The sequence below is a fragment of the Myodes glareolus genome, chromosome 17, assembly GCF_982192425.1.
Source record: "Myodes glareolus chromosome 17, mMyoGla1.1, whole genome shotgun sequence".
NCBI classification, from domain to species: domain Eukaryota; kingdom Metazoa; phylum Chordata; class Mammalia; order Rodentia; family Cricetidae; genus Myodes; species Myodes glareolus.
The window spans coordinates 66,726,061-66,738,922 of NC_142042.1; the positions used below are offsets into that span (position 1 = coordinate 66,726,061).

The 12,862-nt window shown below is 45.4% G+C and overlaps 1 long non-coding RNA gene across 2 annotated transcripts in view; it reads right to left on the reverse strand.

Annotated features, from left to right (window-relative positions):
- Positions 1-11,887, reverse strand: part of LOC146891352 (uncharacterized) — a 31,077-nt gene extending 19,190 nt beyond the window's left edge. For both annotated transcript variants that reach the window (XR_015735205.1, XR_015735204.1), the window contains exons 1-2: positions 11,560-11,887; positions 4,503-4,812 (exon numbers count right to left, since the gene is read on the reverse strand). This is a non-coding gene — a long non-coding RNA (uncharacterized LOC146891352). The remainder of the gene's footprint in view (positions 1-4,502; positions 4,813-11,559) is intronic.
- Positions 11,888-12,862: the final 975 nt, after the last annotated feature.

Genomic DNA, 12,862 nt, shown 5'->3' on the forward strand with positions numbered 1-12,862 from the left:
CAGAATCCAAAGGTCTGTGGACTGGAGTATGGATAGGGCAAAGTGAGAAAGCATGGGGCCTGAGGCATAACCCTCAGTGTCAAAACCTAAACAAAACCACAGCGAATACGGGACTGCATAAATGGCTTAGAGATTAAGAACACTTAGGGCTCTTGCAGAAGACCTGCTCAATGCCCAGCCCCCACATGGTAGCTCCCAACCATCTGTAACTACAGCTAGGGGACCTGATATCTGCTTCTGACTCCTGTAAGCTCCTACATGCACATGGTGGACATACAGACACTCAGACTCACACACATACACAGAAAATCAATAAATACTCTCTTGAAAGAAAACTCTAGTCTGGGTATAGTGGAGCAGGCCTTTAATCCTAGCATTCAGGGGGCAGAGGCAAAAGGATCTCTGTGAGTTAAAGGCTATCTTGGTCTACATAACAATCCAGGCCAGCCAGGGCTACAGAGTGAGACCCTGCTTAAAAAATCAAGCAACCAAAATCAAAACAACACACTCAAAGTCATCCTCTGATTTTGGAAGTCTCTTCTCCCACCAGGACTATGACTTTACATGCTTTTCTTTTCTTTTTAAAAATTTATCTTTGTGGGCTGGAGAGATGGCTCAGTGGTTAAGAGTATTGCCTGCTCTTCCAAAGGTCCTGAGTTCAATTCCCAGCAACCACAAGGTGGCTCACAACCATCTGTAATAAGGTCTGGTGCCCTCTTCTGGCCTGCAGACATACACACAGACAGAATATTGTATACATAATAAATAAATAAATAAATATTAAAAAAAAAAAGAAAAAAAAATTTATCTTTGTTTTATGATCAATGATGTTTTGCCTGTATTTGTCTGTGTAAGGGTGTCAGATCCCTGGAACTGGAGTTATAGACAGGTGTGAGTTGCCATGTGGATGCTGGGAATTGAACCTAGGTCTGCTGGAAGAGCAGACGGTGTTCTTAACTGCTAAGCCATCACTCCGGCTCTTATTTGCTTTTCAAAACGACCTTGCAGGAGCCCAGCATGGCAGCCTATGCATGTAGTCCCAGCACACAGGCTAAAGAGAGAGGATTTTAAGTTCAAGGCTAGCCTCAGCTACATAGTGTATTGGAGGAAATCCTAGGCTACATGATGAGACTTTGTCTAAAAAAACTAAAGGCTAGGGATATAGTTCACAGATGCCCCAACATACACATACACACTCTCTCTCTCTCTTTCTCTCTCTCTCTCTCTCTCTCTCTCTCTCTCTATCTATCTATCTATCTATATATATATTTTTTTTTTTACCCCCTCCTAGGGGTTAGTGAGAGAGATGGCTTAGCCATTAAGAGCACGGGCTATATGCCAGGTGTGTAGGGAGAGGCAGGCAGATCTCTGTGAGTTCAAAGCCAACCTGGTCTACAAAGAGAGTCCCAGGACAGCCAGAGCTGTTACACAAAGAAACACTGTCTCGAAAAACAAAGCAAAATCAAACAAACACAAAGGAGCACATGCTGCTCTTCCAGAGAACCTGGGTTCAGTTCCCAACACCCACATCCAGCAGCTCCTGTAACCACATAACTCTAGCTCCAGGGTATTCAATACCTCTGGCTTCTGCAGGTACCTGCATTCATGAGCTCATACTCAAATGCAGACACACACCTACACATAATTTAAATAATAAAAACAAATATCTTTTTAAAAAAAAAAGAAAGAAGGAAGGCAGGTGTGGTGGCGCACACCTTTAATCTTAGCACTCGGGAGGCAGAGGCAGGTGGATCTCTGTGAGTTTGGGGCCAGCCTGGTATACAAAGCAAGTTTCAGGATAGTCAGGGCTACATGGCAAGACCCTGTCTAGAAAAAAAAATAGAAAAACAGTAAAAGAAAGGAGACTTTGTGGGGCTTCTTTTGATTCCTTGCTATGGTCACTAGCACAAAGCCCCCTTGTAGAACCTAGGTCGCGGCTCGGTGATAAAAATAGTTGCCCCACACATGTTAGGCTCTGGATTCCATTCCCAGTACCACAAAAAAACCAAACCCCAAAACCCACTCCTATATATTAGATTTTATGACATCCCCTCTTTAAACAGGGAGGCCTTATATTGTAATGTACATATCATCCCCTTTAATTGTCTATAGTTAATTTTATTAGACCACAGTGATAGTTTTACAAAGTTAAATGGGCTAAACAACTTTGAGGGAAGCCCTTAGCTGCTGTGTGTGCTGAGGGCATAATTCAGTAGGAGCACACTGCCCTCTGTGGTGCGGGGCCCGCTGTTCGGTCCTCAGAACTGCTGAAGGAAACAGAACTAAACACACAGCTCCTGTAACATGCTCCCACAGGCCCCAACCCCACTTCAGGGGAGCCACAGGGCCGCCAGGGGACTGTCCTCCACACATCGTCACACGTCCAGAGCCACACGCCAGAGTGATGCTGTGTGTGCTAGATTTATGCCTTCCCCACAGAAAGTGAGGGTTTGGTTTCCCATGTCTTACCCCAACCTGGTGCAGGGACATGCACACCCTCCCAAGAGAATTAAATGAAAATTTTGGTTACATCAACATTTAGCGTTTAACTGGTTGTGAAGCTGTAACCACTAGTCACAGTCCAGCCTTGTGTGATTCTATGATTCTATGTTATTCCATGTTATCCTATGTGTTTGGCTGGTTGTGAAGCTGTAACCACTATAGTCACAGTCCAGCCCTGTGTTGTTCTATGCTATTCTGTGTTATTCTATGTATTTAGCTGTAACTGCTATTCACAGTCCAGCCCTGTGCTTTTCTATGATTCTATGTTATTCTATGTTATTCTATGTTATTCTATGTGTTTAGCTGGTTGTGAAGCTGTAACCGCTATTCACAGTCCAGCTCCGTGTTATTCTATGATTCATTCTATTTTTTTTTCCAGCGTTTTCTTTTGCTTGGAGCTAGTAATTAACCGGAAGGACCAGCAACCCAAGAGAGACGTGGCCAGAGACTATGAACAGTTCACAGAAAGGAAATGCAAATGGCTTTTAAATTTTTAAAAAGATGCTCAGCCCCACCCAGAGGACAAGTGAGAATTAAAACTGCATTGAGACAGCATTTCTCATTTAGCAGCTTGGCGAAAACCCAAGAGTTTACAACACGGTCTGTTGATGTGGCTTTGGGGAGCAGGCATTTTCCTGCATTGCCAGTGGGGAAACTCAGCAGTCAGACTCACAGGAAGAGAGACTGGGAGACAGAAAGCACAGCTAGCAAGGCGGCTGCCTGCAGCCCAGCACTCCCGCCTGGAGAGGCTGCCCCTCACATGTGCTCGCACACAGGAACGCACATGAGTGTGTCCTTATTCACTGCGACACTCACTCACTAGGAGAGTGTCCTTCTCTGGAGGGCTGCTTAAATCACTGTGTGTCTGCACAGCAGAAGTTCTCCACAGAAGGACCTCGAGGGGAGACTTTGAAAACAGTACACGGGAGAATAACATACGGAAATACGTAAGAAAAACAAGGTGGCTTGTCCCTCAGGGTCAACTGTGTGGGCACAATCAACTCTGCTAAGCTTCATGCTTTAGTTCAAGGAGAAAATGGTGAAGACGATAAATTTGGTTATAATTTCTTTTAGTCTCTCTCTCTCTCTCTCTCTCTCTCTCACACACACACACACACACACTCACACACACACACAACTGTCTGGAGGAGGTGACGTATGCCCAGCTACTTTACTTTTTAAAATAGTTTGAGTCTTTTGTTCTGTTTTGTTTGTTTGGGATTTATTTTTTTAATTTGGTTTTATTTCTGTGTATGGGTTTTATGCCTACATATATGTCAGCGAATCACATGCATGCCTAAAGCCTGGGAAGGCCAGAAGAGGGCACTGGATCCCAAAGAACTGGAGTTACTGATAATTGTGAGCCACCTATGGGTGCTGACCCATGTCTCCACCACCACCATCCCTTTTTTATTGAGACATGTGCCACTGTGTAGCACTGGCTGGCCTAGAACTCACTCTGTAGACCAGGCTGGCCTCAAACTCACAGAGATCTGCCTGCGTCTGCCTCCTGAGTGCTGGGATTAAAGGCCGGTGCCACACAGAGCCTGATATTGGTCTTTGAACCATGTGAATATATTCCCTGTTTAGAAGCCAAACCTCGTGGCTCAAGACAGTTGTCCCAATTATTCCAGAAGTGGAGGCCAGAGACTATCTGCTTGCTGGGGTAGAATGAGTTCAGGGAGGGCTGGAGAGACGGCTCAGTGGTTAAGAGCTCTGACTGCTCATCCAGAGGACCTGGGTTCGGTTCCCAGCACCCACATGGCAGCTCACAGCTGCCTGTAGCTCTATCTCCAGGGGATATGACAATCTCACACAGACATGAATGCAGGCAAAATAGCAATGCACATAAAATAAAAATAAATAAATCATTGTTTTTTAAAAAAGAATGAGTTCAAGGACAGTCTGGGCAATTTGCTGGGACCCTGTTGCAACATAAAAGAGAAAAAAAAACCCGCAAAAAGCAAGTTGAAGTTGTACTGTACTAGTAGAGCGCTTACCTGTCACGCAGGGTCCCTAGGTTCGATTCCCCAGTCTCCGGTCCCACGCTGAGGGGAAGAACATTTGCCCAGCATGTAGAGTACTTGGTCCAGTCCCCAGCCCCAGCGGTTAAAAAACAAAGAATTTAAGTTTGTAATTTGCCTGGATTATTTATTTTATGTGTTTAAAATTTACTATTAGGCTGGTGGGGTGGCTCAGCGGATGGAGGTGCTTGCTGCTGAAGTTTGGCGACCTGAGGTCAATCTTCGTGACAAGTCGTCCTCTGACCTCCACGCTCTTCCTGTAGATCATGTGCCACCCTCAAATAAACTGCAACAAAAAATTAATAAGCAAATAGTAAAAATCCTGTTAGTTCCTACATTCTGCTGTATGGTCAAGTTCCTCGACCAGTCTGGCAATGCCATTTGCTCCAGAGTCTTTTCTAGAACCACGCGTATCCTTGCTTAGATTTGGACTGTTTGTTCCTGTTCTACCACAGGGGCATGGCCTGGAGCGTCCCTTCACCAGTGTTCTAGGAAATCTGTCACCCTTCCCGTGTCTCCGGCTTTTCATGTTTACCATCTTGCAGGGCACACATGAAAGGACAGCTTCCAACCGCACAGAGGTGCACAGCACTGACCCTCCACACAATGCCTCTCATTCTAATTATTTTTCTTTTCTGTTTAATGTGCATGTGTGTAGCATGTATACATGTAAGTATGCATGTTCACACATGTGTGTTTGTGCGTGTATGCATGTGAGTGTAGAGACCCAAGGCTGATGTCATGATCAGAGCTTATCAATATGGTTAGCTTTGCCAGTCAGCTCACTGCAGGGATCCTTGCCTCTGCTTCCTGAGAACATGGAGCTACAGGTGGCTGCCAGGCCTATCTATTATTTAAGCAGGTTCTAGGGATCTGAACTTGGGTCTCATGCTTCATCCACCGAGCAATCTCCCAGGCCTGTTTTTATGTTTATGTGTCTGTGAGTATGTGATACATGTATGTATTCATATGTATATGTATATATATACAGAGACCACATAGGTATATGTGCTCACAGAGACCACAGGTCAACATCACATGCCTGCTGTGTCCAGGATGACTTGGCTCCTGAGACTGACAGGGGACTAGGGGATGAAGAAAGACACACAGACACATGTTAGGTAAGGCTGACTGGCTAATGAAGTCCAGGTATCCTCTTATTTCTGCTTCCTTGGTGCTGGGATTGTATGTCCGCTCCACAGTGCCTGGATCCAAACTCTGGTCTCCATGCTTTCACTGTAAGCACTTGGCTGACTATCTCCCTGCCTCTGCTCTTTGTGTTCTGTTTGGTTTGGTTTGAGATGGGGTCTTATGTCGAAAGAGGCTTTCTGTCCCACCCAGTCCCACAGCTGTTCGGTCCCAAAGAAACACACAGAGGTCTACATTAATTGTAAACTGGTTGGTCTATTAGTTTCTTATTAACTAACTCTTACATTGTACATTAACCCATAATTCTAGTCTGTGTTAGGCATGTGACCTGGTACCTTTTATCAGTGAGGCAGTTAGATCTTGCTTCCTCTGTGTCTGCAGACTGAGTCTTTCTTCTTCCTAGAATTCTCCTGTTCTGGTTGCCCCACCTATACTTCCTGCCTGGTTACTGGCCAATCAGCATTTTATTAAACTAATACAGTGACAAATCTTTACAGGGCACAAGACCATTGTCCCACACCACTTCCCTACCCCCCCACACACACACTTTTTTTTTTCAAAACAAGAACTCTGAATCTAATCTCCTTTGTTTAGCTATTTTATTAACCATTATTCATAGCAACTTGTAACCAACACTCTAAACAAAGATAAACATCCACAATCCATTTTTTGGGAGTGTTAGGCGTAGTTTTCTAGGCTATTTCCTACTGATTGGGGGCACTGATATTCTTATGGGGACCTAAAGAAAATTTAGAATTATGGTCAAGTCCTAACTGGAATATTCTGTGAGGCGTGATCATCTCAGCCAGTAGTCTTAAGGCCATTCTGGATGTAGGACTCAGAGGAAACTCCAACAGAGGCCCTCTGAAACACTGCATCATCTGGGCCATCCATTCCTATCGGAGATTTCTCTGGGGGTCTTCCTTGATCAAACCTGATTTTTCTTAACCCAGAATGAATCCACAGCCTCTCGTTTCCTGTAGAAACAAAAGCAAAACCTCTTCTCCAAAGTAACATATCTTTTGACTTAAATTTTGAAGTCAAGGCATTTTTGAAATATATATGTTGGATTAATCCAGCAGCATTTATAATCAAATGTCTTTTAGCAGCTGTTGCTCCTTCCTCAGCCATCAAACAATTCAAAAACAGCACAGTAACATACAGTGTCCAGATTCTCTGTGTATTTTCCATCTTTATGTGGCTTTATTTGAAGTTCTCTTTCTTTTATTTTTATTTTTGTTTTTTAGACAGGGTTTCTCTGTGTATCTTTGACTGTCCTAGAACTCTGTAGACCAGGCTGTCCTTGAATTTACAGCGATCCACCTGCCTCTGCCTCCCAAGTGTGGGGATTAAAGGTGTGTGTCACCACACCCAGCTACTCTCTTTCTTTCTTTTTTAAATTTATTTATTATATATGCAGTCTTCTGTCTGCATGTACACATGCACACCAGAAGAGGGCACCAGATCTCATTACAGATGATTGTGATCCACCATGTGGTTGCTGGGAATTGAACACAGGTCCTCTGGAAGAGCAGACAGTGCTCTTAACCTCTGAGCCATCTCTCCAGCCCCTTTCTTTCTTTTTTTAAGGACTTTATCCTTTTTCTTTTCTCTCCCAAGCCTACATATATTTTAAATACACTGTAAATTGCTTAGAGGATTTTTTTTTGTCTGAATCTATCTTTATTGTATATCTCTCTTTTTCTGATCACACAAGTCTTTAATTTGCTAAGCAATATGGCTAGGATTAAAACAGTGGCTTTGATGGCTGGATCCACCCCATTCCTTAATTTTCTGAGAGTCTAGCCTCATAGTGGAGGTACTGGCTGGAGCCATGTTGGGCTGGTATCTTAAAGGCTATTGGCTGAAGGAGCTCCCACAGCAGCCTTACTATGTATGTGGTCCTGGCTGGTCTGGAACTTCTGATCCTCTGTCTCTGCCACTCAGGGGCAGGTACAGGAAAGCATCACTATACCTGGCTTCTCTTTCTTTCTTTCTTTCTTCCTTTCTTTCAAGATTTTATTGACATTTTTAGTGTGTGCTTGTGGGTAGGGTTGGGGAGGCAGGGTGCACATGTGACTGCAGTGACCTCAGAGGCCAGAAGAGGGAGGTGGGTCACTCATATGTGTTATGGGCATTGGTGAACTTCCCCTCTTTGAAGCTAGGATCCAAACTCCAGTCTTTTAACTCCTCTGGCAACTTTCCAGCCCCACTTCTCCTTCTTTTTGGCTCCTGTGTGTGAGTGCATGTGTGTTATTGTATGTGAGTGTATGTGTGTTACATGGGTAGAACCGTGTGAACAGCACAGGTCAGAGCACAGGTTGTGGAAATTGGTTCTCTCCTTCCACCAAGTACATCCTGGAGATCAAGCTCAGATATTGGGGTCCTCTTTACCCATTGAGCTCTCACACTAGCCCCTCTGTGTTTTGAATATTTTTCCCATTAGGGGCTGGGGACTTCAAATGTTTGCCCGTCCCCTACTGTCGATCCACAAGTAAACACGAGGCACAGAACTGATGAGGGATGGTGCACACAAGACAGCTTTGTGCCTGCACCCTCCCCAGAATGCAAGCTTCTTGCCTGGTATACAGTAGGCGCTAAGTTTTTTTTTTAATATTTATTTATTCATTTGTTCGTTTATTTATTTATTTTGTATACAGGGTTCTGCCTGCATGACAGAAGAGGGCACCAGATCTTATTATAGGTGGTGTGAGCCACCCTGTGGTTGCTGGGAATTGAACTCAGGACCTCTGGAAGAGCAGCCAGTGTTCTTAACCTCTGAGCCATCTCTCCAGCCCGGCACTAAGTTTTTTTTTTAATCAATTTATTTATTTATTAAAAATTTCCACCTCTTCCCTGCCTCCCTTTTCCCTCCCCCGCCCCATCTCCCCCTCCCCACCTACCCCTCTCTCTCTAGTCTTAAGAGCATTCAGGGTTCCCTGCCCCGTGGGAAGTCCAAGGTCCTCCTCCCTCCATACAGGTCTATAAAGGTAAGCATCTAAACAAACCAGGCTCCCACAAAGTCAGTCCATGCAGTAGAATAAAAACCCACAGAGCTAAGTTTTTGCAGAAAGGGAAAACAAGAAGGATAGAAACAAAGAATAAAAAGATGTAGCTGGCGTGGTGGTGCACACATTTAATTCCAGCACTTGGGAAGCAGAGGCAAGTGGATCTCTGAGTTCAAGGTCAGCCTGGTCTACAGAGTAAGTTCCAAGACAGCCAGAACTGTGACACAGAGAAACCCTGTCTCAAAGAGAAAAAAAAAGGAAAGAGGAAGGAAGGAAGGAAGGAAGGAAGGAAGGAAGGAAGGAAGGAAAAAAGTGAAAAATCAGATGTCTGTAGCTTTGTGCACCGGCTGCTGTGAGCCTTCCCAAGCCTTCAGAAAGGAAATCTCGAACCAGAGGTTATCCATCCATGCAAAGGAGCCACATGTTGTAACCTAGGGAGAACTTGCTTGGAGAGGAAATCTGCTGAGGCTGGCACGTGACCAGTCAGTAGAGATCTAGAAAGCCGGTGTGGGATGTAACTGCTTAGCTTCTGGAGGGTCAGGAAAGACTGAGAGCCTGGCTGCCCTCCCACCTCCTCCCAGACCCTTAGCCCCACGCCTCTGAAACCCTCAGCCTTCCCTGGCATCAGAGGAGCCGGCATACTCGCTGTTGGCTGAACTTTTCAGCTTTCAGCTACTTCCTCTCTCCAGCAATGTCTCCACCCGCATCTGCTGCCCCTCTCCCAGGACTCAGGAACGCTGAGTGTGCTGTGCTCTCTTCTCTCCTCTTTCAGTGAGTGGCGCTGCTGTCTGCAGGGGAGTTTCAGTCACCTTCAGGTGGTTAACCCCATCCTAGTCCCCCAGGCTTTGGAGACTGATATCTGAGCGTCACCACAAACAGACGAGGAGCCGAAGTCCACACACAGACCCACACTCAGATCAGACCAGAGCCCCATGTACAAGGAAGGCCTGTATAGGTTTTTAGGCCAGCTGACCCCCCCTCTGGGATGGGGTATAATAAGGTACAGTAAGGACAGGCTGGTCCTCCTTAGTCTCTCCAAACCTTGCAGACCAGCTCCTCAGAAACAGAGGTGGCGACCCACAGAAAGAGGGAGGGCGAGAACTGACTCCACAACTTGTCCTCTGACTTCCCCGTGTGCTCTGTCACTATCCCCACATCATACACACGCTCAAGAGTAACGAGATAAAATTCTAAAACGTAGAGACTAACGGTGGTGGCACACACTTTTAATCTCAGCACTAGGGAGGCAGAGGCAGGAGGATCTGAGTTTGATGCCAGCCTGGTATACAGAGTGAGTTCCAGAATAGCCAGGACTGCACAGAAAAACCCTGTCTTGGGGTTGGAGAAATGGTTCAGAGGTTAAGAGCACTGACTCTTCTTCCAGAGGTCCTGAGTTCAATTCCCAGCAACCACATGGTGGCTCACAGCCATCTGTAATGAGAATTGGTGCCCTCTTCTGGCGTGCAAGCATACAGACAGACAGAATACTGTATACATATTAAACAAATAAATAAATCTAAAAAAAAAAAAACACCCTGTCTTGAAAAACCGAAACCAAAAAGAAAAAAAGAAAGGGAGGAGAGGAGAGGAGAGGAGAGGAGAGGAGAGGAGAGGAGAGGAGAGGAGAGGAGAGGAGAGGAGAGGAGAGGAGAGGAGAGGAAACCAAGCTGGGTCCACATCTGTAATCCAAGTACTTTTAGAGGTGAAGGCAAGAGTATCAGATGTTCAGGGATATCCTCCACTACATAGCAATTTTGAGACTAACCTGGGCTACAGGAATCACCTCCCAAAACACAACAAAAATAAAATAATCAAAAACCAGCTAGAGATGCTCGCAAAGGGTGAGCCTTTGTCTAGCAAGCCTGAGACCTTAGATTCAGTCCTTAGCACGGAGAGATAAAAGAGGGGTTTGAAAAGTAGCCATGCCCCAAAAGTCAACTGCCCAGCCCCGAGACTTCTGTCTACCCTGGAGCTAACAGCATCTGAACACACTCCCAAGCATAAAGCAGGAAGTAACATTAACGGGACAGCTGAGGTCCCGACAACAGAAAGGACCAAATTCTCACCTGGTAACGATAAACCTTCTCCCAGTCCAGGATGTATGAGCGCTCAGGCCTACATCCTTTGTGACAGGGTGACAATAGACAGCCACCAAGTAAAGACTGGGATTAGTCTGCAGAGACGGCCCAAACCTGTAATCCCTCCAACTAAAAACTGAGAAGCGTCACAAGGAGGAGCCCAGCATAGGCAACTTAAAAAGATTTATTTTAACTTTTTTTTTTAATTAAGGAGCTAGGAATAGAGCTAGTATAAATTGCTTGCCTAGCATTCATAAGGGTTTGTTCCATCTGCAACATCATAGAAAAAAAGGAGGAAAAGAGGAAGAAAAAAAAGAAAGAAGGAAAAGGAAAAAGAAAAAAGAATGGTTCATTCCTATACTTCTAATGCTTAGCAGGCGTTAGATGGAGGGTTGAGTTGGAGGTCAGCCTGACCTACCTACTGAGGTTCATGGGAGTCTAAATTACAGAATATTTATTGTTTCCTATAACAAACCAAAACAAGAAAAGTACCAGAAAGTGTTGCTTAAATATAATAATGCCCTATGCCCTCTTGAAAGAGGGCCACAGCTTCATCCTCATGGCTCCTAATCTTAAACCAGCAAAGCCCGAAGACATGTGAGCGCAGCTCTGTCATGTGCCGTGAGCACTCTACGTCACACATCACGCCACACACATCCCAAGCCATGTCCAGGAGGACTTTGTTCGGGGACCAGTTTCACAAGACTTTGATCAGCAGTGTCAGAGATCACATGAGAAAGCAAACAAGCCCCAGAAACTTCTACAGCTTAGAAACTTCCTTGTTGGTCTAAAACTCACCTCTTTGCTGCAACATGGCTTAGGACTTTTGGAAGAGATGTCAATACCACAGCCCCTAGACCAACGCTGCTGCTAGGATTTCTTTCCTGGAAAGGAGCCCCTTCGGGTGTCACTGTCCTGGGAGACTCCACGACCACAGAGCTGGGCAGATGCCCCTGTGTGAGCCCCGGCAGAGGCCTTCAGAGTCACGCCAGCCAGGAGCTGCTCCGTGGGCTTTGGGACTTGGCCCTCCAGTGTCTCCATGAGGACATTGACTCTAGCCGTTGGGGTCACTTCAGGGATTGGGTGACGTGCCTACGTGCCTGGCAGATCATAGACGACCAACAGTTGGTCATCGTTATTGTCACTAATAAGGGAAAGTGTTCCTGCTCCCGGGACGCCAATAAACTGTTGAGTCATGAAGGCCACAGGAGTTCAGGCCCCGTGGCTGTCATCAGGTCGCCCTCTGCGGAGGACCCTGCAGAACCCTGTGAACACTGTGAACAATGTTGTTTGTTCTAATTTAAAGTAAGGACCAGTGAGACGGCTCAGCAGTAAGGTGCTTGGCACCAAACCTGATGATCTGAACTGACTCCTGAAAGTTGTCCTTTGTTTTAATTTCTGTTCTTTTAAGTCAGGGTTTCTCTGGATAGCCTTGGTGGTCCTGGAACTCTCTCTGTAGACCAGGCTGCCTCAAACTCAGAGATCTGCCTGCCTCGGCCTCCCCCTCGAGTGCTGGAATTAAAGGTGTGCCCACTACTGTCTGGCATTGTTTTTTTGTTTGTTTTTTGGTTTTTTGGGTTTTTTTTGAGTTGTTTTGTGTGTGTGTGTGTGTGTGTGTGTGTTCTGAGATAGGGTTTCTCTATGTAGCCCTGGCTGATGTGGAACTCTCTTCTAGACCAGATTGGCCTCAAAACATCAGAGATCTGCCTCCCTTTGCCTTCCCAGTGCTGGAACCAAAGGCCTGTGCCACCAATGTCCTGTTCATTGTTTTGTTTTCTGAGACAGGTTCTACAGAACCTTAGCGGTCCTGGCACACCAGGCTGGCTTTGAAATCACAGAGACCCACCTGCCTCTGCCTCCCAGTGCTGGAATTAAAGGGTATGCCACCAGGCCCGGCTAGAAAGTTGTCTTTTGGCCTCCACATACATACCCTGATACAAACACACAAATAAATAAATTAATAAAATATATAAATATATGTGGGTATATATTTCAAATATTACATCAGACATATTTATACTAGAACATTTTTTCTTGTTTATCTGAAATTCAGACTCAGATGAGTATCCCACAATCCTACGTGGCAGTGCAGGCTAAACTT